Below are 25217 nucleotides of genomic sequence, written 5' to 3' on the forward strand. Positions count from 1 at the left end.
ATCTGTAGATCGCTTTTGGTAAAATGGCCATTTTTACTATATTAATCCTGCCAATTCATGAGCATGGGAGATCTTTCCATCTTCTGAGATCCTCTTCAATTTCTTTCTTCAGAGGCATGAAGTTCTTATCATACAGATCTTTCACTTGCTCAGTTACAGTCACAGCGAGGTATTTTATATTATTTGGTACTATTATGAAGGGTGTCGTTTCCCTAATTTCTTTCTTGGCTTTTTTCTCTTTTGTGTAGAAGAAGGCTACTTATTTATTTCAGTTAATTTTATACCCAGCCACTTTGCTGAAGGTGTTTATCAGGTTTAAAAATTCTCTGGTGGAACTTTTGGGATCACTTAAATATACTATCTGCAAATTGTGATATTGTGCCTTCTTCTTTTCCAATCTGTATCCCTTTGATCTTCTTTTGTTGTCTGATTGCTCTGGCTAGAACTTCAGGAACTCTATTGAACAAGTAGGGAGAGAGTGGGCACCCTTGTCTAGTCCATGATTTAAGTGGGATTGCTTCAAGTCTCTCCATTTAGTTTAATGTTTGCTACAATATGGCTTTTACTATGTTTAGGTATGGGCCTTGAGCTCCTTTTCTTTCCAGGACTTTTATTATGAAGGGGTGTTGAATTTTATCAAGTGCTTTCTCATCATCTAATAAAATGATCACGTGTTTTTATGTTTCAGTTGGTTTATATAGTGGATTACGTTGATGATTTTCCTTATATTAGATCATCCATGCATGCCTGGGATGAAGCCTACTTGATCATGGTCGATGATTATTTTGATGTGCTCTTGGATTCGGTTTGCAAGAATTTTATTGAATATTTTTGCATCAATATTCATAAGGGAAATTGGTCTGAACTTCGCTTTCCTTGTTGGGTCTTTGTGTGGTTTTGGTATAAGAGTAACTGTGGCTTCATAGAAGGAATTTGTTAGCACTCCATCTGTTTCAATTTCAGGGAATAGTTTGGATAGCAATGGTATGAAGTCTGATATTCTATGAAGTTCTGATAGAATTCTGCACTGAACCCATCTGGACCTGGGCTCTTTTTGGTTGGGAGACTTTTAATGACTGCTTCTATTTCTTTAGGAGTTATGGGGCTGTTTAAATGATTTATTTGTTCCTGATTTGAGTTGGGTATAATATATCTGTCTAGGAAATTGTCCATTTCCTCCAGATTTTCAAGTTTTGTTGAATCTAGTCTTTTGTAGTAGGATCTGATGATTTTTGAATTTCCTCTGGCTCTGTTGTTATGTCTCCCTCTTCATTTCTGATTTTTTTAATTTGGATACACTCTCTGTGTCCTCTCGTTAGTCTGGCTAAGGGTTTATCTATCTTGTTGATTTTCTCAAAGAACCAGCTTTTGGTTCTGTTGATTCTTTGTATAGTCCTTTTTTTTTTCTCCTTGCTTGATTTTAGCTCTGAGTTTGATTATTTCCTGCCTTCTACTCCTCCTGAGTGTATTTGCTTCTTTTTGTTGTAGAGCTTTTAGGTGTGCTGTCAAGCTGCTGATATATACTCTCTCCTGTTTCTTTCTGCAGGCACTCAGAGCTATGTATTTTCCTCTTAGCACAGCTTTCATTGTGTCCCATAAGATTGGGTATGTTGTACCTTTGTTTTCATTAAATTGTAACAAGTCTTTAATTTCTTTCTTTATTTCTTCCTTGACCAGGTTATCATTGAGTAGAGCATTATTCAACTTCCATGTATATGTGGGCATTGTTTCCTTACTGTTATTGAAGACCAGCTTTAGCCCGTGGTTGTCTGATAGCACGCATGGGATTATTTCTACCTTTCTGTATCTTTTGAGGCCTGTGTTATGACCAACTGTATGGTCAATTTTTGATAAAGTACCTTCAGGTGGTGAGAAGAAGGTATATCCTTTTGTTTTAGGTTAGAATTTTCTATAAATATCTGTTAAATCCATTTGGTTCATGACTTCTCTTTTGTCTATGTCTCTGTTTAATTTCTGTTTCCATGATCTGTCCATTGATGAGAGTGTGGTGTTGAAATCTCCTACTATTATTGTGTGAGGTGCAATGCGTGCTTTGAGCTTTAGTAAGGTTTCTTTTTTGTATGTAGTTGCCCTTTTATTTGGAGCATATATATTTAGGATTGAGAGTTTATCTTGGTGGATTTTTCCTTTGATGAATATTAAGTGTCCTTCCTTATCTTTTTTGATGACTTTTGCTTGAAAATTGATTTTATTCGATATTACAATGGCTAGTCTAGCTTGCTTCTTCAGACCATTTGCTTGGAAAGTTGTTTTCTAGCCTTCTACTGTGAGTTACTGTGTGCCTTTGTCTCTGAGGTGTGTTTCCTGTAGGCAGCAAAATGTTGGGTCCTCATTGCATATCCAGTTTGTTAATCTGTGTCTTTTTATTGGGGAATTTAGTCCATTGATGTTGAGAGATATTAAGGAATAGTGATTGTTGCTTCTTGTTATATTCGTGTTTGGATGTGAGATTATGTTTGTGCTTATCTTCTCTTTGTTTTGTTGCCAAGACGATTAGTTTCTTGCTTTGTCTAGGGTATAGCTTGCCTACTTGTGTTGGGCTTTACCATTTATTATCCTTTGTAGTGCTGGATTTGTAGAAAGGTATTGTGTAAATTTGGTTTTGTCATGGGATATCTGGATTTCTCCATCTATGTTAATTGAGAGCTTTTCTGGTTACAGTAACCTGGGTTTGCATTTGTGTTCTGTTAGGGTCTGTATGACATCTGTCCAGGATCTTCTGGCTTTCATAGTCTCTGGTGAGAAGTCTGGTCTAATTCTGATAGGTCTGCCTTTATATGTTACTTGACCTTTTTCCCTTACTGCTTTTAATATTCTTTCTTTATTTTGTGCATTTGGTGTTTTGACTATTATGTGACAGGAGGATTTTCTTTTCTGGTCCAATCTATGTGGAATTCTGTAGACTTCTTGTATGCTTATGGGTATCTCTTTCTTTAGGTTAGGGAAGTTTTCTTCTATGATTTTGTTGAAGATATTTACTGGTCCTTTGAGCTGGGAGTCTTCACTCTCTTCTATACCTATTATCCTTAGGTTTGATCTTCTCATTGTGTCCTGGATTTCCTGTATGTTTTGGGCCAATAGCTTTTTCTGTTTTACATTATCTTTGACAGTTGTGCTGATGATTTCTATGGAATCTTCTGCTCCTGAGATTCTCTCGTCTATTTCTTGCATTCTGTTGGTGATGCTTGTATCTGCGGCTCCTTGTCTCTTCCTTTGGTTTTCTATATCCAGGGTTGTCTCCCTTTGTACTTTCTTGATTGCTTCTATTCCCATTTTTAATTCCTTCACCTGTTTGATTGTGTTTTCCTCAAATCTTTCAGGGATTTTTGAGTTTCCTCTCTATAGACTTCTGCTTGTTTATTTGTATTTTCCTGCATTTCTCTAAGGGAGTTCTTTTGTCTTTCTTGGAGTCCTCCATCATCATGATCAAATGTGATTTTAAATCTAGATCTTGCTTTTCTGGTGTGTTTGGATATTCAGTGTTTGCTTTGGTGGGAGAATCGATGATGCCATGTAGTCTTGGTTTCTGTTGCTTGGGTTCCTGCGTTTGCCTCTCACCATCATTTTGTCTCTGGTGTTTCCTTGTTCTGCTATTTCTGACTGTGGCTAGACCGACTTATAGGCCTGTGTGTCAGGAGTGCTGTAGACCTATTTTCCCGTTCTCTTTCAGCCAGTTATGGGAACAGAGTGTTCTGCTTTTGGGCGTGTTGTCATTCCTGTCTACTGGACTTCTGATGTTCCTGTGGGCTTGTGTACTGAATCTACCAGAAAGGTCACTTGGAGCAGAAAAGTTGATCTTGCCGTTGGTCTCAAGCCTGGAGTTGCTTCTCAGATCTGGATTTCCGGTCTCTGTCTTAGCTCGGGACCCTGTTCACAGATGGCGCTAGGCATTTTCATCTAGAGTCAGAAACGTGGGCAGAGAGTAGCGTCCTCTGGCTTCCCAGGCATGTCTGACCCTCTGAAAATCTAGCTCTCCCTCCCACCGGATTTGGGTGCAGGGAACTGTTTGACTGGGTCCCTTCAGATCCAGGATGTGTCTGGATCACAGGGATGAGTGCCCCTATATTCCCGTTCCCAGAAGCCCTATAAAGGTATCCTATTGGGCCAGGGATGTGGGCAAGGGTGGGCAGTACTAGTGGTCTCTCCTGCCCTGCAGTCTCAGGAGTGCCCACCTGTCTGGGTGGTGAGCTCTCTCTCCCAAGGGGTTTGGAAGCAAGGAACTGGGGGCTGGGATCAGCGGGGTTCAGTCCCCAGCTAGAAACTGGAAGTGCCCATTCTCAGAGGAATTTTGCCTTTGTGAGTCCTGAGTCCACCAGGCAGGTCACTTGGAGCAGAAAACGTGGTCTTACCTCTGATCTTGGGCCTTGAGTCACCTCTCAGATCTTGCTCTCTGTGAGGGAGGCAACTAGAAGGGCCTGCCCCGCCTTCCTTCAGGACCCTGTGGACAGGGTCCCCAGATGGTGCTAGGCATTTTCCTCTAGAGTCAGAAGTGTGGGCAGTGAGTAGTCTCCTCTGGCTTCCCAGGTGTGTATGCCCCTCTGAAGGTCTAGCTCTCCTTCCCACGGGATTTTACTCCTCTCTTTTCTAACCCAATGAAGACATGATTATCTATTCACTAATGCAAAGTATTCTTTACTTAAGGCAGGCCAGTTTGCACAATTTGTGACCTAAATTAACTTAAAACACAGCAGGAACTATAAAGATCCTCAATGGTTAAGAGCTTTTATAGGGTAAAGTTGAGGAACTGAGTGTGAATATCTAACACCCATGTAAAAAGCTTGGGGCAGAGACAGGCATATCACACAGGCCTGAGTGCCAGCCTGTCTACCTAAAATGATAAGCTTCAGGTCAGTGAGATCTGGACCTAAGGAGTCAGGATGGGAAGTGATAGGGATGGCTATGTAGCACACTCATGTGGAACACACCAGCACATACATGTAGGAACACACACAATATCAAACCACACATATACATAAACAATAATAAATATGTCTGAACAGAAATTAAATTGTATTACTTTTGGTTAAAACTGAGCTATTGCTTTCATAACACATTCATGTTTAGTCAATAAAAGTTCACTGTGTTGCTATAATTTTTATTATATATTGTCATTATGCCTTTTATCAATTTCCTGTCTTAATTTTTTAAAGGGCTACATTTTGTCTTTGAATGGGGCATATGCAATCACTCAAAACTTGATTCCAAACTTTTTAAAAAGATTTACTTATTTTTGTGTGTGAGTACACTGTCCCTGTCTTCAGACACACCAGAAGAGGGCATCAGATCCAATTACAAGTGGTCATGAGTCACCATGTGGTTGCTGGAGTTTGAACTCAGGACCTCTGGAAAAGCAATCAATGTTCTTAATTTCTGAGCCATCTCTCCAGTCCAATTATAAACTTTTTTGTTTAACATTTTTATTGCTCTCATGTGGTTACACTGTTTTCTAGAGTCTATCAGAAACAGCTTGGAATCAGATTGTGTGTGTATGATATAAATGTATACATAGATGTATATGTATGTGCATATGTATATGTATATATGTATGGGGAAAAGTAGATATATCTTTAAGTTTCAAACTAACAGCATGATTGTAGCTTAAAAATATTCATTGAACCTGAAGATGCACATTGAGAAATGAAGACTAAAAAGAAGTTTCACATTAAGTTGTTGAGAAAAAGTCATGCTGTAGTAGTGGACTCCATTTCATAAACAGTAGGGAGCTGGAAGATTCCTTTTTGACTGCGCAAACTTGGATTTAAATAAGACAATTTTGACTGTTAGGTAGAAGTTAAAATTTAGAGAAAGAGCAGTTAGAGATAAGGAAAGCAGGGAGGTGTGCCTAGCCTACAGCTAAAACACAGAGACACTGACACAGATGAGCAGGGACAGAGGGAAGGTCCTTCTTCCTAGAACAAACAGTTGACAGCGGATTACATTGCTTGATTTTCAAGTTATAATAGAAAATTTATAATCCCCAACCTCATTGTTAATCACTATTGCCTCAAATTCAATTCCACAACATTTATTTCTTATAAAAATTACTCTAAGTACAATACAGGTGTGATATCAAGTTAAGTTGGTATTTTTCTGAGTAGGGCATTATATTTGGAATATTTTTACAGTAAAGTAATATTGAGGGAAAGGTAGTATGGGTATAACAAGAAAATTTTGGTGGAAAATAGTCTTTAAATTGTCACTAACAGTAGATGAAAATAACTCACTTGCTTTTTTTTGTTTCTATAAAAATCATCAAATATTTTGTTTTAAAAGTGATTCAGATTAATGGAAGGGTTTGGAATAATTGGAAGCACAAAATAATAAGTGTACAAAAAGGTTGAAAGTTCTCTCCAGGGTTTCTTAAAGCATCAAAAAGTAAATGAGCAGAAATGCCTCTAATTTCAAAACAACACAGCTGGCCGTTAAGGTTTTGTGACTCTACAAGTATACCTGTGATTACTTCTTTAAGGACAATCAGAACACAGATAACTCTGGATGTGTCTTCCAGACCCACAAGTCATCGATGAGGCAGGTAAGGTGAACTGTAGAACATTGACTGTGACTTGAAGGTTCTCCAAGGTGTTCATTAGCACTTTAATTCATTCACATACATTTTGAAATTAGAAAGTAAAGCCACTGATTTTAAGAAGGGTATTTTCCTGGGAACAAGAATACCCTTGGCAGGGAATAGAGAGGCAAAGATTAAAACAGACACAGAAGGAACACCCATTCAGAGCCTGCCCCACATGTGGCCCATACATATACAGCCACCCAATTAGACAAGATGGATGAAGCAAAGAAGTGCAGGCCAACAGGAGCCGGATGTACATCTCTCCTGAGAGACACAGCCAGAATACAGCAAATACAGAGGCGAATGCCAGCAGCAAACCACTGAACTGAGAATGGGACCCCCGTTGAAGGAATCAGAGAAAGAACTCGAAGAGTTTGAAGGAGCTCGAGACCCTTATGAACAACAATGCCAAGCAACCAGAGCTTCCAGGGACTAAGCCACTACCTAAAGACTATACATGGACTGACCCTGGACTCTGACCTCATAGGTAGCAATGAATATCCTAGTAAGATCACCAGTGGAAGGGGAAGCCCTTGGTCCTGCTAAGACTGAACCCCAGTGAACGTGATTGTTGGGGGAGGGCGGCAATGGGGGAGGATGGGAAGGGGAACACCCATAAAGAAGGGGAAGGGGAGGGATTAGGGGGATGTTTGCCCAGAAACCGGGAAAGGGAATAACACTCGAAATGTATATAAGAAATACTCAAGTTAATAAAAAAAAAAAAAAGAAGAAAAAAAAAAAAAGAAGGGTATTTTCCACAGAGGAATGTGTGATTACAAAGTGTATTGATAGGATACTGTGATATTATCCCAAATAAATAAAGTACTGGTCGCCTCATATGAGCTATGAAATTTGTTTTTGTTTAATTGTGTCTGTGTGTGTGTGTGTGTGTTTGTGTGTCTGTGTGTGTGTCTCTGTCTGTGTCTTTGTTTGTATATATAACTGAACATAATGTCCCTGACCAGAAATGTTTCAGACAGTGGTTTCCAGGGGCTCAGAAGATTTGATCTGGCTTTACTTTCACATAGAAAGTACCTGTGGCCACCAGAAGGTTCAGCACATCTCTTCTTCAAAAATAATCTAATTATTCTTTGACAACTTCATACATACATACAATATGTTTTGATCAAATTTACCCTTCTTTCTTTGTCCTTTTTCCTAACATTACCAAGTTTCCTTCCCAACTTCATGTCCTTTTAAACAAGGAGATCTCAACATTTCTAATGCTATGAGCCTTAAATATAGTTCTCTATGTTGGGATGACCTCATAAGATTATTTTCATTGTTACCTCATAACTGTAATTTTCTACTGTTATAAATAGAAATGTAAATATCTGTGGTTCCTAGTGGTCTTTGGTGACACTTGTGAAACCTATAGGTTGAGAACTACTGTTTTAAAGAAACAAAACATCAGAGTCTACTTTATACTACCTGCAAGTGTATGGGCATAAGGCTATATCAGTTATTATTTTTATTGTCCCATGACCAACACAGCTTATAAAAGAGTTTATTGGGGTTTATATTTCTAGAGGTTTAGAGCTGACCAGAGAAAGCAAGTGACAGGCTTGGCATCGAGAGCAAAAGCTGAAAGTTCACATCTTCCACCATGATTGAAGCAAATTGAGTAAACTGGGAATGGCTAGTGGTTTTGAAACTTCAAAGCTGACCTCTAGTGACTTGGTTTCTTCCACTAGGACATACCTTCGAAACTGCACAATGTCATCAACTAGAGACCAAGTAATGAAACTTCTAAATGTACAGGGTACATGCTCATTCAAACTCTAACAGGGGTTATCCTTGGGAGCGTAGGCCACTTGTCAAGGGCCATAGCTCCCTACAAGATAATTGATTTTCCCCAGCAGCCATCAGTTACTAAAGCTTCTCAGCCTTTACCCACTCCATTCTGCAATGTTGAGTGGTTTTGTTTTGTGCAGGTCTGCTACAGGCAACTCCAGCTTCCCTGCATCCATGACTGTAATGAGTACATCTATTTTATCATAATTGCCAGAACAGCACTAATTCATTCTACATACCGGAACCAGAATCTTGGTCTAACATTTTCTAGACAGGTATGCTATCCCACGGGAAGCACATTCTAACAACTCCAGAGAGAAACAAATATTTGAAATAATGTATTGTTTTTTTAAAAATAAATAGTTTTAGTATTACCTTTGAACAAGTTATGAGCAAAACACAAGGACTTAAAGCAGGCAGAAAAATAAATAAAATAAATCATACTTTATCATTAATTTAGTTAGACCAAAGTTCCACACATGTATACACACAATTTGCCTATGCAAATGGCAAATTGAAGAATATGTACTTGTACTATTGATCTTCCTACTGAGGTGATTAATTTTACATGTCATAATGACTGGCTTAGCAATGCCTGGGATTCTAGGTGTTGTCATGAGGATATTTTAAAAATCAGCAAACACTGAATCTGCAGAGTGAATGGAGACCTGACCAGTGTCAGCAATCGCTCCCACATATTAAAGGTCTCCACTGAACAAAAAGATGAGGAAAATAAATCTGTTGTGCCTTTTATCTTTGGAACATCCGTCTCTGCCCATGGAGTGCAGGGGAATGTCAGAGGATGGGCAGTAAGGGGGATGGATGGGGGAACACCCATATGGGGGAGGAGGAAAGGATGGGGGCTTATGAACAGGAAACCGGGAAAGGGAATAACATTTGAAATGTAAATAAAGAAATATATCTAATAAAAAAAGAATCTCAATCCTTACAGCTCAGGCCTCCAGACTTCCAGAGTTACACCAGTACCTCCTTTCTGCTAGTGCTTTGAAAGTGCTGCTTCTAAGTCCAATTGCCATTATAAAATTCCAATTCCCCCTTTTCAGGAGGTGTTCTGTATTTTGTGGTTATTATTTGTTGTGGTAAATCTCCAAGTACATGTATAAGGCCATGCAAAGAACACACATATTTGTAAGCTGCATGCCTAGATTGTGCAAATCTACCACTACACTACTCTATTTCCCAGCTATGAGATACCTTGCTACTTGCTCCAGGCCACATGGTTCTGCTTCATTTTCCTTCTACCTTCACAGGTACGGATACATGCACATATACACATAAAACTTAGTGTTCTTCACCCTTGCTCACTTTTGTCTCTATACTATTAAGAGTTTTTTCCCAATTTATTTTTCTTATAATCTATTTTATCTTGTGGCTTTATTTTTAAATACTTGTATCTGTTTCTTCTCTCTATATAGATATAAACTTGTTTTAGAGTTTCTTTCTTTTTGTGATGACTGGCTCCTGTCAGCAAGCACTTCTTGACATCAGCAATAGTGACTGGGTTTGGTGGCTGCATATAGGATGGATACCAAGATGGGGCAGTCTCTGGGTGGCCTTTACTTCAATCTCTCTTTCCTTGTATTTCCTCCTGTGAGTATTTTGTTCTTCTCTCTAAAAAGGGCTGAAGCATCTACACTTGGTCTTCCTTCTTGAGTTTCATATGGTCTGTGAATTGCATCTTGGTTATTCCAAGCTTTTGGGCTAGTGATTTGTATTGGATCAGCTCTTGTTTCTTCTTTGTGGGTTCACTAACACTTCCCTAGCACTACAGAGTCAATTCGCTGCCAGAAACTAGGAAACAAGCAGTGAGAAACATCTGAGAACTTCAGTGTTCTGGACAAATTCCACTCATTACCCCTCTTAGGAGACTTGCCCTCCCAAGTCCTCCTTAATTACCATACAAAGTTTCTTCACCACATCTTACATTTCCATCTGCTAATTTGCTTATTTTTTATTGTCTCTGGTTAAGCTATGAGATTACATAAAAAGCTATGCCTTTTTCTTCATTATTAGAGTCCCAAAGTCTGAAAACAATGCCTTGCAGATGGTAGTACACAATTAAAACAATTACGGAATGAATTAAGGTAGATGCTTGCCACATAAAATTTCTGCTACTTAACCTACTTTAGTTACAAAACACCAATTTCATGTAGTTTGTGCCAAATAGATAAGAATCTGAGTGCCTAAGAGTTGCAGCTATTTTCTCTTTGACAAAGAGCAAATTATAAGAAACATTGATATCTTTTATAATATATTGTATAAAAGTAGTTTTATAAGCACAAGTCTAAAAATACTAAATAACTCTGTGACTTCCCCAAGACTATATGATACTGGGCAATTGTAGAACCAGATCTAGAGTCTTACATGTACCAAGAACTATTACCAGCTCTTAGAAAAAAACAGTAGCAACAATATAAATGATGACTAAAGTTGATTGTTAAGCAGTTTTGGGGGTAAAAACAAGATGAAATAAGCAAGCAGACCAAATAATTAAATAGAATTATTCTACATTTCTTGCAATTTCAGCTTAGGGCCCCAAACTGAAGACAATATGGTATGAAGATTTCTAAAGTCACAAAAGTGTGCAGACATACGTAGCAGATGTGTAGCTTGGTCTTTATACAGGTCCCCCAACAACTGTAGTGGGGGCTGTCTCTAAATCTGTTGCCTGCTTGTGGATTCCATTCCTCCAACTGGGCCGCCTTGTCTGGTCTCAGTGTTAGAGGTTACACTTATTCCTGCAGTGACTTGATGTGCTTGGAAGAGGGTCAGGAGTTATACCTAGAGAGGTCCTGCCCCTTCTCAGAGCAAAAGTGTGGAAAGGAATGGTGTAAAGGGTCTCCCATGAGGGTGTTCTGGGAGGTAAGGGAGGAGGCTGACATTGGGATGTAAAGTGAATAAATAACTAAATTTAAAAAGAAAAGAAAGTGCATGGGACTGCAACTATTCATTCAGGTTCATTGTTAAGGTTTTAATTCTTGCCCTATCCCTAACTGTGTGTAATCTCCATATACAGAATCCCCACCCTCTGTGTAAAAGGAGCTCTGCTTCACCATAAAGGATTGGTCACACAGGGAGAATGTGGGGACTTCATCCTATCCTTTCTATTCTAGGGCTTCGATACAGCAGGGTGCAGACTTCTCTGTCTATAAGGTGCACTTCTTACTCAGAGAGGTTGAACATGGTGAAATCACAAAACAGACATACAATCAGAACAGCAAAATAACCCATAATTTCCAATATGGAAAAAAACAAAAGAAGGCTTAAGTAGTTGTTATAAAATCCTACCTGGAAATACTACCAGTCAGCTCCCCCTAACCATGCAGACCTATACGAAGAAGCCCCTACAATACACTGACTCACTTCCAGTTTCTAGTTTCCATCTTCATTTTAAAGAAAATGTAGAACACCCTCTGAGCAGAGGGCAGTCCCCACTAGAGACTGAAATACACTGTCTCTCAAGCCACAGCTACAGTGGAAACAGCTGTTGACCTGGCCTAGCAAGTGTCAGTTTTCCATTAGCTCAATGTTCACCATGCCATCTGTAGCTCAGAGCAAAGTAAATGGAGCCATTTTTCCATGTTGGCCCATTTCCATAGGTTGTTATGTAGAAAAGCTGATAAAGAAAGAGTACTGTAAAAGGAGGGAGGACGTCAGAGGTTCAAGCAAAGTTTCCAGGAAGGCTTTCAGAGAAAAGACTGCTCAATAAATTCTCAGCAGTATTGTACTAGTCCTGCAGCAGCCTGCAGCAAAGAATGGATGTGCTGGGATTGTTGTCAAACTTCCTTTAGGTATGAGGGAACAACTGGATGTATCCACACCTATTGAATTTTCTGATAGAAAATGTCTATTATTTTCTCTTTCACATACATTGACAACCAGTGATATGAGGTAAAGTATTTTATAAGATTATTAGATTCTAAACAATTAATATAGTATTACTCTTATTTATCTTTTAGTAGACAGTTGAATGTCTTTCTCTCACTGAACTGTAAATGGCAGGGAAGAAACCATTCTGGTTTTTATTGGTTATTATTGCCTTATTATAACATCCATCACATAGCAAGTACAAATGTCTGGTGGCTGAATGTATTGATAAGCCATATACATTCCTGAGGAATTTTGGCTAAAGCCTAGACAACAAGTCTATTTGAGATCTAAAAGGTGTATCCATAATTCCAGCCCTTGGGAACTAGAAGAAGAGTGACTACAAATGGACAACCAGCCTGATCTATACTGTGTGTCCCAGGACAGCCAGGAGCATGTAAGATCTCATCTCAGGAAAACAAGCAAACCAAACAAACTGGGGAGATGTCTTAGTAGATTGACTCAGAGGTATAAAGACTGGAGTTAGGTTTCCCATTACTTACCTAAGAGCCATGTAGATGTGGCAGCCTATTATTACATCCTAGTGTTTGAGAAGCAGAGAAAGGGATCCCTACTAGACTAACCAAATCAGTACACTCCATATTCAGTGCCTGCCTTAGTCAGTAATGCAGGGAGCAAAAGAGGAAGACATCCAACTCTAGTCCTTGGTTATCACATCCACATGTACTCAAATATATGTGTCGATGTACCTGTGAACATGCATACTGACATGCATGCACAGCGCACAGGCACATGCAAGAACAAAACAAGAAAAAATGTTGGGTTAATACCTATAATTCCAGGAGTAGTTGTCAGAGGCAGGGGCATCGAAAGGTTGAGATCAACCTGGGCTACACAGAAACACTGTGTGTCAAAGACAAAGGAATGCCTTGGTGGTACTTGATATTGACATAAAAGCATACAGAGACTGTAAAAGGTACCTCAGCTCCTAACATTAAAGCAGCACATGTGACAGTGTTCTGTAAACCATGGATAAAACACTGTAGTTTATTTTCTGAGTTTTTCTTCCAGTATACTGGTTTTAATTTTCTTTTTGAAAGTACATTAAGAACTGAATCTATGCCAAGAAAATTTGCATCTGTTTTAGTCTGTAAATTCAGTGAAGAAATCATTCATAATTTGTAAATGAGAGAAGTCCAAGTGCTGACAGCTTTCCCCTAACTTTTAATAGAATATATGGGCATGGAACTGGTGTTTATTTGACTGTCACTACACTGTTTATTAAATATTCAATATTTGTCCTCAGAAGCTATGTAAACCTTCAGGCAGACAACATTGGGAAGGCAAGCTTAGTAATCCAAGAAAATAGCTAGACATAATTAAAGATTCAAGAACTCTCCAGAGTATGTCCTTAAATGTGGATTCTCTAGGACCTGGGCACAAAATCAGTGAGCTTGAGAACCAGGGTTGTCAGTATTCAGAAGGCCCCATCAATTTCCGGTTTTAAAAGTCTCTTTTTTCTCCAAAAAGAATAAAAATTTTGCCTAGGCTTCCCTCACACCCTCCTAACTTAAGATTGCCAGGTTTCTGCCCTTCTGAAGGTTGTGCCTTGGGAGACATGTTCTGTTTCCTTTCTATTCTGTACTCCTTTGTTCTCACTCTGTGAACACTCTTATAGTCAACATCAGTAAGATTGAAGATAACACCTTCTTAGAGGATCATCTTCTGGATGGTTTTCAGGTCAATTTTGGAATTAACCCAGCAAACAAAGCCTTGAATATGTCATTAGAGTTTGTGCATCTGATCAGTTTGGGAAAACAATGTGCCAGCCATACCCTGTTGCTCCTGGTGCTCTTAGTATACCCATCACTCCTCCTAGACACTGACCATCATTGAAACACCACATTCTTACTTTTAGCCTATGATCACACTCTTCAATTTGTTCTTTATCTCAGGCTCCCACAATGGACACACACACTGCTTTCCTCATTGGTCTTGACATTTAATTTTGACTGTATTCAGTCCGATGTCCAGACACAGACAAGAAAGGCAATACTAATTAGGCCACATGCCCTACTTTTGAGCTGATCACACATTTTCTTTGCTTTCATTCTCTTGAGAGAAACTTTAGCACCTGCTAAACAGGCACACGAATCTTTTGTCTCTGTTTGATAAGTAGGGTTGTCTTACAATGAAAAGTTGATCACCCTGCCAGCTGATGACACTATATGCAGTGTAACATTCTGTGCTTCCAAAGAGCATGGGATGACAGGACTGGTGACCTATGAAAAGTAATTAAGACTTCAGCATAATTTCTGCTGTGCACTGAGAATGAGGTGGCAGGGGACACAGAAGGACAGTTTATAATGGATAATAGACTCTTTGTGTGAGTCACAGGCTAGGGCATGAAAACCTTGGTTCTATAACAATGTGTTATTTTTCTCTGTCAAATAGGTCCATAAATGGAATAGAATTCTTTATGTCTAATGTCTAGTAAAGCGACTTAATCTTATCCCCTTTGCCAAATATATTCCAGAGAAAATGTAACTACTTTCCTTCCTTAAGAGTAGCCTGTTTCTTCCACCAGATGTAGCACATTCAGAAAATTGTTCAATGGCTGGAAAGCATTGCATCCCTATGGGTTCTCAATGGGAAATAAAAACAGCTATCTCCCATCTGAGATGGAACTATAGTGTTTGAAAACATGGAATGGACATCATGGGACATGGAACAGAAGAGGCCACAATGGTAGATTCCATGCTGTTGGATCAACAAGAGTCTCATTCTTTCAGTCACTAGAAAAAAATCACCTTGACAGATTATGTTTACCACTGTGTGAGTGTGGAGAGACCCCTGACAGAATACCAGAGAAAATGCTTGATTTCTCTGCTGTCTTCAGTACTGGTTGTTTTGTTGTAAAGAATTGATGTTCTGCTGATTGTGCGCAGCAGGCATTATTTCATTTCACCACACACAGCTAGCATAAAGAATGCATAAAAACATTAAGATTGGCTACCTTATGTTGAAAACTTTCCACTCCACCCAAAATTGGTTATTTGGCAGGTATTCAAATATACTTGGTTGGAAGAGACGAGTTTCCATAGAGCCAAAACAATGTTTACTTGAACCAAATATTCTCCAATCTAGATACTAGGTGGTTCTTGGATTCAAATGTTTCTCCTCTTTATTTCACTGTTGGTGTTATGACAAATGCATGACCAGCAGGTCATATGTATGATCTTGTAGTGCTGATCCATGTCCAATAAAGAAAGAAGAAAGAGAAAAGGAAAGGAAAAAGCATGCCATTTAGAAAAAAAATCCAAGAAAAAGCAAAGCACCTTACCTCCTAATACTAAAATACCTTCTAGCATAAAAACCTTATCTACCTGTGTATATATGCTCTGTTCTCAAAATTTTGACATAATATCATAACATCCTCTTCTGAAATGTAAATTCTGGTTTCCATTCTTCAGGGTCACAGCAGGGAAGATAGGAATGGTAATGGAGTGCTTCCTGGAGGCTCTCATTCATAGTACTCTAAGACATCCATTCCTTGAACCCCAGTGAAGTTCTTAAAATCCAAATAAGTCCTTAAATATATAGGTACAACCTGCTCAGTCTGTATAATGTTATTTGTATGTATGTTTTCAGGGTTAAACATTTGATATTGGATAACCAGTTAGTATGCTCTTCCCTGAGAAAAACGAATTCTCTAACTCTTAGCATTCCTTATTTGTCTATAGTCTGTCTATAGTATGTAGGTGTTACAGAATATTAGATCACATTGTAAACCCAGATATTGTGAATTGTTTCTAATTGTGGTGTGACTCAGCCTTTGATCCCAGAGATTTCTGTTTATTGTAAACAAGTACTTGTGATGTGGCTCAGGTCTAGCACACACCTTTAATCCAAGAGCTAAATAGTCAACCCTGGGCCAAGAAGCAGAGCAAACAACCAGCTGAAAGGGAGTGAATATAAGTAATAGAAAGGAGGGTCTTTGAGTTGAAAGGGATTTAAGAAAGAGCCTTTTCCTTCTGGGACTTAGGGGCAGTAGGAAGGTCATCTGGGTGCTTTGTCTGCTTCTCTGAGCTAGCAGGCTTTCACCACAGCATCTGGCTCCAGAGTCTTCATTTGGTAAATCGAACAGCTGGAACCATTGTTTTTAAAACAACATGTAGGGTTGAGGGCTCCTGGGCTTTCCAGGTTCACATTAGCTTGTCTACTGTTACTGTTCTGTTTATGTGTAGGAAACCATGCTGATGGCTTTATGGGTTTAACTTCTGACATTCTTGGGAGACACAATCTCATAGCAAGCTCCCTGTGTCTCTAGCTTTTGTAATCTTTCTACCCTTTGTTAACAATGTTCGCTGCGCCTTAGATGCAGACTGGGCTCCACAATTCTATGTTTTGATTGGATGTATCTTTCCATCAATTAAGAGGTAGATATGAACTGAATGAAATATTATTTAGCTCTAAAAAGAAGAAAATTCTGGCTTTTGTAACAGCACATGAATGAGCAGATACAATGCTAAGTCACAGAAACCAGGATCAGAAATACTGGCATGTGGAATGACAAAGTCAAACAACAGGGGCAGAGAGTAGAAAAGGGTTTTATCATTTTTTCCCTTTTTCATTTTTCATCGTCTTTCCCTCAATCTCTTCCTATCTATATGACTGACACTTTTGAAATGAGCTTTAACAGATCCAGTCACTGTGGAGAAGATATTTCCTAGTTTCTTACATTCGCATTAACATATATGACTGCATAAGGCAAATACCTAGCAATTAGATAGAGTTGATCAAGCAATCCACTTTAAATATTAATTGTTGATGAATTATAAATGTGCAATTAGGAATATTTTGCAAGGGTCCGTGATATTGATGTTAGAGATAAATTTACTATTACCAGTAATTCACCCTGCATTGGCTCAATGGGAAGCAGCTGACATGGTTCAGGAAGTAGATTAGCAGCCAAAGCTGAGTTGTTAAAAATAAACTGGACCAAAGAACAGCTATCCCCAACCGCGCGGCCTAGGTACTAGCTCTCTGGGATAAGAAGATTAAAAATTAAGAGAAAAAGCAAATGAGATAGGCTTTGCTATTTTTATTTGACCTTTTATTTGCTTATTTTTACTGTTTTGAAACAGGGTCGTACACACAAAATCTTCTTGTCCTGACCTCCCAAATGCAGGGACCATAGTAATGTCTAAAACCTGGCTTTATTGAAGACTTAAGTTGTTTTAAGATGAGTATTCTTTTATCTTCAGGAGGACATAGTTGCATTAAGATGTTAGATTCTGTGGCTAAAATTTAGACTTTTCTTAACTAACCTTGGGAATTTCCCTCTGGGTTTCAGCAGATGGAGCACACAACAGTCTCACCCAAGTGCTAAGTATTGCTTGATCAGGACAATCTCTTTTAGTGTCATCTCTTGGTTTTCATCTAAGCAACATGAATTTACCTAAAGAGAACACAATATTACTCAATACTGAACATTTCCTAATATAAAAGCGATAAAAATACATTTATGATCCTTGAAATCCCAGCATGTTGTAAGGGTGTCTATAAAGCCAAAGCTGCTTTTTAGAGAATCCTTAAAAGATAAAAGTTTTAAAGTTGCCCCCCTAGACACAAAGTTTAGAGCAGAAAAAAAAAAAAAAAAAACAGGTTAGGCCCCCAAATTGTATGTTCCAAAGCCTCTCTAGGGCTATAGAATGGATAATTACATTGGCCAGCTCAACAGCTTTCTCCCAGAAACTAGCTGACCATAAATCTTAGAGAACAATCTTGAGAAGCAGGGAAACAACTTCTCCCTAGGAACTAGCGGACCATGAAGTTAAACAATCTGAGAAGTAGGAGACAGCTTCTCTAGGAAACAATCTTGGGGACAGAGAGTTCTTCCTTGTGATTTTTCACACACTTTCCAATGGCGCCATCCCTGCCCCTTGGGTTGTGGTTTCTCCTTCAAATACCTCTTCTCCCAGCCTCTCGGGGGTCGAACTCCACTGACCCTGTGGGATCCCAGGATCACAGTCTCGACCCCAGTGCACTGGTTGCTGTCGATAAACCTCATGTGATTACAACAAGGACGGTCTTGTGTGAGTTCTTGGGGGGTTGCGTCATCCCGAGACTTGAGTGAGGGTCTCCCCACTCCGGGGGTCTTTCAATCCTGAGATGATTAGCCTTTCACACTGAAAGACCCCCGGAGTGGGGAGACCCTCACTCAAGTCTCAGGATGATGCGACACCCCAAAAAACTCACGTGAGACCGTCCTTGCTGTAATAAACATGAGGTTTATTGATAGGAACCAGTGCACTGGGGTCGAGACTCATATCCCACGCAGGGGCAGTGGAGTTTGACCCCCCAGTAACTAAGACAAGGGGAATTTAAAGAAAGGAAGAAACCTAAACCCCGAGGGGGCAGGGATGGTGTCATTGGAAAGTGTCGAGAATACTAATGAAAAATCACAAGGAGGAGCTTCCTATTTCTCAAGATTGTTAAACTTTATGGTCCATCAGTTCCTGGGAGGAGCTTCCTGTTTCTCAAGATTATTCTCTAAGATTTTAATCTAACTTTATGGTCAGCTAGTACAGGTAGAGGGCAGGGTGTGGAATTTGAGGTATTTGGGGCTTTTTTAAACTTTTGACTTCTTAGCTGCGTTTTTTATTCGTTCATTCCCTACTTCTTATAGTGGCTAGTTCTAATCATAGAACTAAATTTTAGTATCTTTATAATATTGACTTTTTTGTCCACCTAAAGCATGATACTGTTGGCATAACATCAAAATCTGAACTGTACTCACTCTTTCTCTAATGAAGGCAACTAGTTTATTTAACACACATGGACATATAATCAGAAGCAGAAGCAAAACTAAGAAGGGTCCCAAGGGAAGATATCAGAGTAGTCATCCAAGATCTACTAAACCAGCTCTCGAACCATCCCTGATGCGTTCTCTGTCTCTCTGTCTTTTGTCTAATCTTTCTCTAAGTTTATTCATGGAGTCTTTAATGACTCCTGAATGGTCTACATAGAAGCAAGATTCTTCTTTCAGTGTAGCACACAGACTCCTTCTTTTTTTTTTTTTTTTATTTACTTGAGTATTTCTTATTTCCATTTCGAGTGTTATTCCCTTTCCCGGTTTCCGGGCAAACATCCCCCTCCCCCCTCCCCTTCCTTATGGGTGTTCCCCTCCCCACCCTCCCCCTATTGCCGCCCTCCCCCCAACAGTCTAGTTCACTGGGGGTTCAGTATTAGCAGGACCCAGGGCTTCCCCTTCCACTGGTGCTCTTACTAGGATATTCACTGCTACCTATGAGGTCAGAGTCCAGGGTCAGTCCATGTATAGTCTTTAGGTAGTGGCTTAGTCCCTGGAAGCTCTGGTGGCTTGGCATTGTTGTACATATAGGGTCTCGAGCCCCTTCAAGCTCTTCCAGTTCTTTCTCTGATTCCTTCAACGGGGGTCCTATTCTCAGTTCAGAGGTTTGCTGCTGACATTCGCCTCTGTATTTGCTGTATTCTGGCTGTGTCTCTCAGGAGCGATCTACACTTCTGCACTTCTTTGCTTCATCCATCTTGTCTAATTGGGTGGCTGTATATATATGGGCCACATGTGGGGCAGGCTCTGAATGGATGTTCCTTCAGTCTCTGTTTTAATCTTTGCCTCTCTCTTCCCTGCCAAGGGTATTCTTGTTCCTTTTAAAGAAGGAGTGAAGCATTCATTTTGATCATCCGTCTTGAGTTTCATTTGTTCTAGGCATCTAGGGTAATTCAGGCATTTGGGCTAATAGCCACTTATCAATGACTGCATACCATGTATGCACAGACTCCTTCTTTAAGGAATATCAGGTCTAATCTTCTCCTATTCTGAAGGACTACCTCTGAGAGGGAGGTTAGGTATTCTTGGAGGTCAGCTAAAAAGTCTTTTTCACTCTTTTTATATCTGAGTCAATGGCAGTTCTGAATTCTCTATAAGCCTTGCATTGCAGGGCAACAGCAGATGTCCTTGTGCTGCCCTTGCAGCACCTAGATAGCCTTAAGTAATTCTCAACTCTCTTTGGTGTCTTACTAAGTCTTTAGCATCAGGATTCCAATCTGGACACTATCTAAACCTACACACCAAGGTCATGACTATTTAGAACTTCTAAACTTATGATCCCTGAGGCACAGTCCCAAGAAGTGTTAGGAGTACTAACATATGCAATGTTACATCATTTGCAATAGAAATCAAGCCTATCCCGAGGGAACCCAGGGCAAATATGAAATTCTTGTTTCTAAAACACACTCCTCAAGTGAGCATTATAGCAACCTCCCAGTCACATCTCTGATGTATCCACTTATCTGATGTGCAAGTCTAGGGAGCTTTTTGAAGATCTGAGTGTCCCTCTAGGTCCCAGCTCTCAGCCCCAACAGCTAGTACTCAGCTGATGAGGGCTGAGACTTGATGGCTGTCAGGATGGTCAGCAGCACCAGGTACGGTCCTTTCCAGCAAGGCTCGAGTGTCTGAGCTCCGTGTTGTTGTATGTAGTTGCAGTCTCTGACCTGGAACTGATGAGATGTCTCAGGGGTCCCCAGGGCATAGGCTGTTGCCAGCTGTGAGCAGATTTCTTTCTGTATCACCTGTAGGTCTTTTAGCCTGGCATACAAATCATTATTACTATGGTATGTTGGTTCAGTAACATCATCTAATACAGTCAGAGGAGCTGAGGCCCCATATAAGATCTCAAAGGGGGTAAGGCTGAATCTGGAAGGGGTATTTCTTGCTCTGAAGAGAGCAAGAGGGAAGGAGTGCCACCCAGTCTGCGCCAATCTCCATGGTCAATTTGGTCAGGGTCTCTTTTAAAGTTTTATTTATTTACTCTACCTTTCCTGAACTTTGAGGTCTCTAAATACAACGTAATTTCTAATCGACCTCTAAATACTTGGCCACACCCTGGCTTACCTTGGCAACGAAAGTAGGGCCATTGTCTGACCAGATTACCTTGGGCACTCCAGACCTGGGGAAGATTTCTTCCAGTATCTTCTTGATGACTACCGAGGCCGTCTCTTGCTTGGTGAGGAAAGCTTCTATCTATTCCTGGAAAGGTATCTACAAGCACTAGGAGATACTTGTGATCATATTTTCCTGGTTTTATCTCAGTGAAGTTCACTTAGACTTTTCACTAAACTCTCTAGGTCTCTTTGCCCTGTTTGCTTGCTAAGCATTCACTTACTGACATACCTTGTATTTTTTTACTGCCTCTCTGGCTAGAATCTTAAAGTCTATTACATACATCTTAACTACTTGGACAAGCTTCTTATCTAAGTGAGTCCATTTCTGTATTTGGCAAAGTGAGTCTTTTGTTTGTTCTCTGAGGAATGTAGTTTTCCCTCAAGTGTGCCATTGTCTTTTTTTTCATTTAAGCAATTTGGGCCTTTTCTTCTGTTGTACATTCTAAGTGAGGCCATCCCGTAGTCCAATCCCAGTTCCCAGTGGCTGTCTCTTGCAGGCCTGTAACAAGGATAGGCTCTTGCATAGCCATTTCCTGAGCTACTTTATCTGCTTTGTTACTGCCCCATGCCACTGAATCTCTTCCTTCCTGATGTCCTGGGCAACGAATAATACTCACAGTTGCTGGCTTCATCAGGGCATCCAGGAGATGGCAAAGACATCTGCGGCACTGATGTGCTGGGGGGTTGGGGTTCAGCCATCCCAGATGACATTGTGTTGTCCACCATGGCAGCACCCACTTATCTCTGACCTTTATGAAGAGAACTGTTCCTGTCTGTAGACAAGGTAGCCTCGGCTTTCAGCAGGGGTCAATCAGCCAGTCGAAGAGGTCTTTCCTCCACCCATGGGCTTCTGCCAGTACTTGACACTCTTGCTATGGTGGCTCCAGGTCAGGATTCGGCAGCAAGGTGACCAGATTGCCCCCAACCGGTGGAGAATCTAGTCCATGGCAGCTGACCAGTGGTCCCATCTTTTGGGACGTTCTATTCAGAGGCAAAACATCAGCCACTCTATCACAGTTTAAGTCCTGGATTGGGTGATAATTGTTAGTGCCCAGCTGGCAGGAACGGTGTGTTCCAGGCAGAATGGCACTAAGCCATACATCTCCCAGCATCAGGTACTGGTGCACTGAGACAGGTCTTAAACTCTATATACACAGTCTGCAGATATGCATACACATGGCCTCACCCAGCCATTTCAGCCCACACAAGCCATTCTGGAGAGCAAATTTCTCATGAGCAAGGGATAGGGGCAGTCAGGGATGATCATGAACTAGTGGGTTACCTGGCCCACACCAAGGTCGACTGTTCTTTAGGCAGTCCATAAGTATTATTTGTTGCCAGTAGCCCCCTGTACCCAAGGTCTTTGGATACTGGCCCACTGGGGCATAGGAGCACAGAGCATTGGGTCCCTGTATCCACAAAACAACTGGGCGGGCTTCCCTTCTATCTCTGCACATAGCCAGCACGCTAGGACCGAGAGGCTCTCCAGTGGCCCCTCTTGTTCTTTCTGGGGCAGTCCCTGACCCAGTGTCCTTTTTCTTTGTATTAGGCACACTAATCTTTAGCCAGGAATTCTCTTCTGTTGCCAGGTACTGTCTTCCTAGGTTCCCTAACTACGGTGGACAGTATATGTTCCTCTCTTGTCTTTTATCTATCTTTTGCTCTCTAGCTTCCTCTTCTTGTCTCTTTTCTTCCCTAGCTTTCTGCTCTTTTTGTCCTCTTTCTTTCTTTTTTCAGTCTCTCTGTCTGCATCTTCTTCTACAGCTATTAGGTGCTGTCCGCTTTTGTGCACAGACCCTGAACCACACATCAACCTTATTTTCTCTGCAACTTACAATAACTCTCTCAGTGACTTAGCTTAACCCTTCAAGTTTCTGCAACTTTTTCTTCATATCTTTTCCTTACTTTAGTCAAGTTTGTGGGGCATTTTTTCAGCCCCTCAGAGACCCACCATTGGAGTCTGACGGTAGACCTGGTGCTCCCTACCTTCAGGCATATTGAAGTCAACAGGCAGAAGTGAGGGCCTTCCATCTATGTCTGGAACATTTTTCCTAGCCTCTAGTAGGATTCTTTATCTCCTGTAACAGCTACTAACAAGCATCTCAAGTGGGATGGCGAGAAAACAATAGTCCAGAAAATAGAAGTCCACCAAACAGGACAAATAGCATTCAGTCACACAGAAAGACAATCAAAAGATTAACAGACAAAAAATAGAAGTGCACACAAAAACAAAAAACAAGCGGCCGCCACGAGATCACCACAAAACTGAAATAATTTAGAAGGGAGCTTACAATGACAGATGAAGGAGAGCTGATTCCACATCACTCTTCCTTCTCAAACACAGACAGATGAATGACAGCAGATCAAAAATAATGGTTAAGTCAAAGGTGCCTTCTGGAGGCCAGACAATATCAAACGCTGGCCACTCCAAGGAGCAAAAAGTCTGCTGCGGTACAAATTGTGTGCTCTAGCAGTCCAGTGTCTAAAGTCAAACTCGGGAGTCCCATCGTCAAAGTCACAAGTAACACAAAACAAAGACCTACAACACACAAAGACCACTCTAGAAAACTTAGAGAAGTCCCATCATCAAAGTCACAAGTAACACAAAACAAAGACCTAAAACACACAGACAAAGACCACTCTAGAAATACAGACGGCTGGGAGGACAGGTCTCTTCCCCAGTCCAGGAGAATCACCAAATCCTCACTGGCACCCAGACAGGAATCTCCCAGGCATCCCTGGGCTTCCCCCAGACCTCCTGGGATGTCTCCCAGGGCAGCACAATCGGTGAGCCCCTGGCAAGTCTACCGCTCACACTCGTGTCTCTCCTGAGACACGAGCCTCCCTTCTCAGCCTGAGACAGGAGCACTGCAAAACCAGAACTCCAGAACTCGAGAGCAAATACAGACCCAGAGTAGCAAATACAGACACAGAGTAGCAAATACAGACCCAGAGTTTAGCCGGCACAAAACACAAGGTCACAAAGACACAGATGCTATCTCACCTCCAAGTATGTCTCTGGAGACAAGGGTGGTCATTCATCCCAGACGAACCCCAAATGAAAGACCCCCAGAGTGGGGAGACCCTCACTCAAGTCTCGGGATGATGCGACCCCCCCACAAGAACTCACGTGAGACTGTCCTTGCTGTAATAAACATGAGGTTTATTGATAGGAACCAGTGCACTGGGGTCGCGACTCATATCCCACGCAGGGGCAGTGGAGTTCGACCCCTCAGTAACTAAGACAAGGGGAATTTAAAGGAAGGAAGAAACCTCAACCCCGAGGGGGCAGGGATGGTGTCATTGGAAAGTGTCGAGAATACTAATGAAAAATCACAAGGAGGAGCTTCCTATTTCTCAAGATTGTTAAACTTTATGGTCCATCAGTTCCTGGGAGGAGCTTCCTGTTTCTCAAGATTATTCTCTAAGATTTTAATCTAACTTTATGGTCAGCTAGTACAGGTAGAGGGCAGGGTGTGGAATTTGAGGTATTTGGGGCTTTTTTAAACTTTTGACTTCTTAGCTGCATTTTTTATTCTTTCAACACCATGAGTACAAAAGGTATCATTCTTCTGTGAGCAAGGATGAAACTGGCGATTCTAAGCTTTTGGAGTGATCAATGAAGACTTTGCCATTGTAAGGGTCCATGATTCTCAGAAGAATGGTTTACATACTCATAGTATGTAAACGTAAAGAGTGTTTTATTTTACAGAAGTCCAGCATGCTGGGGTCTCCTGTTACCAAGATAAACAAACAAGTGAGCTTGTAGACCTGATTTAAAGCACATTTGGGGAATTTCGGCATAGATGGGCTTTGTCTTACTCTATCTCAATCCTTAAACCATTACCATTGTGTGGGGGCTGGAACCTGGGTTTTTTGTTTTGTTTTACTTTTTGGATTTTTTGTCTTTTTCATGTCTTGTTTTTTGTTTTTGGTTTTGTTTTATTCTTCTAGTACCTGACTTGCCTGGACTTGCCTGAACTTGCCTGTACTT

Source organism: Rattus rattus, chromosome 3, assembly GCF_011064425.1.
Source record: "Rattus rattus isolate New Zealand chromosome 3, Rrattus_CSIRO_v1, whole genome shotgun sequence".
Lineage (NCBI taxonomy): Eukaryota > Metazoa > Chordata > Mammalia > Rodentia > Muridae > Rattus > Rattus rattus.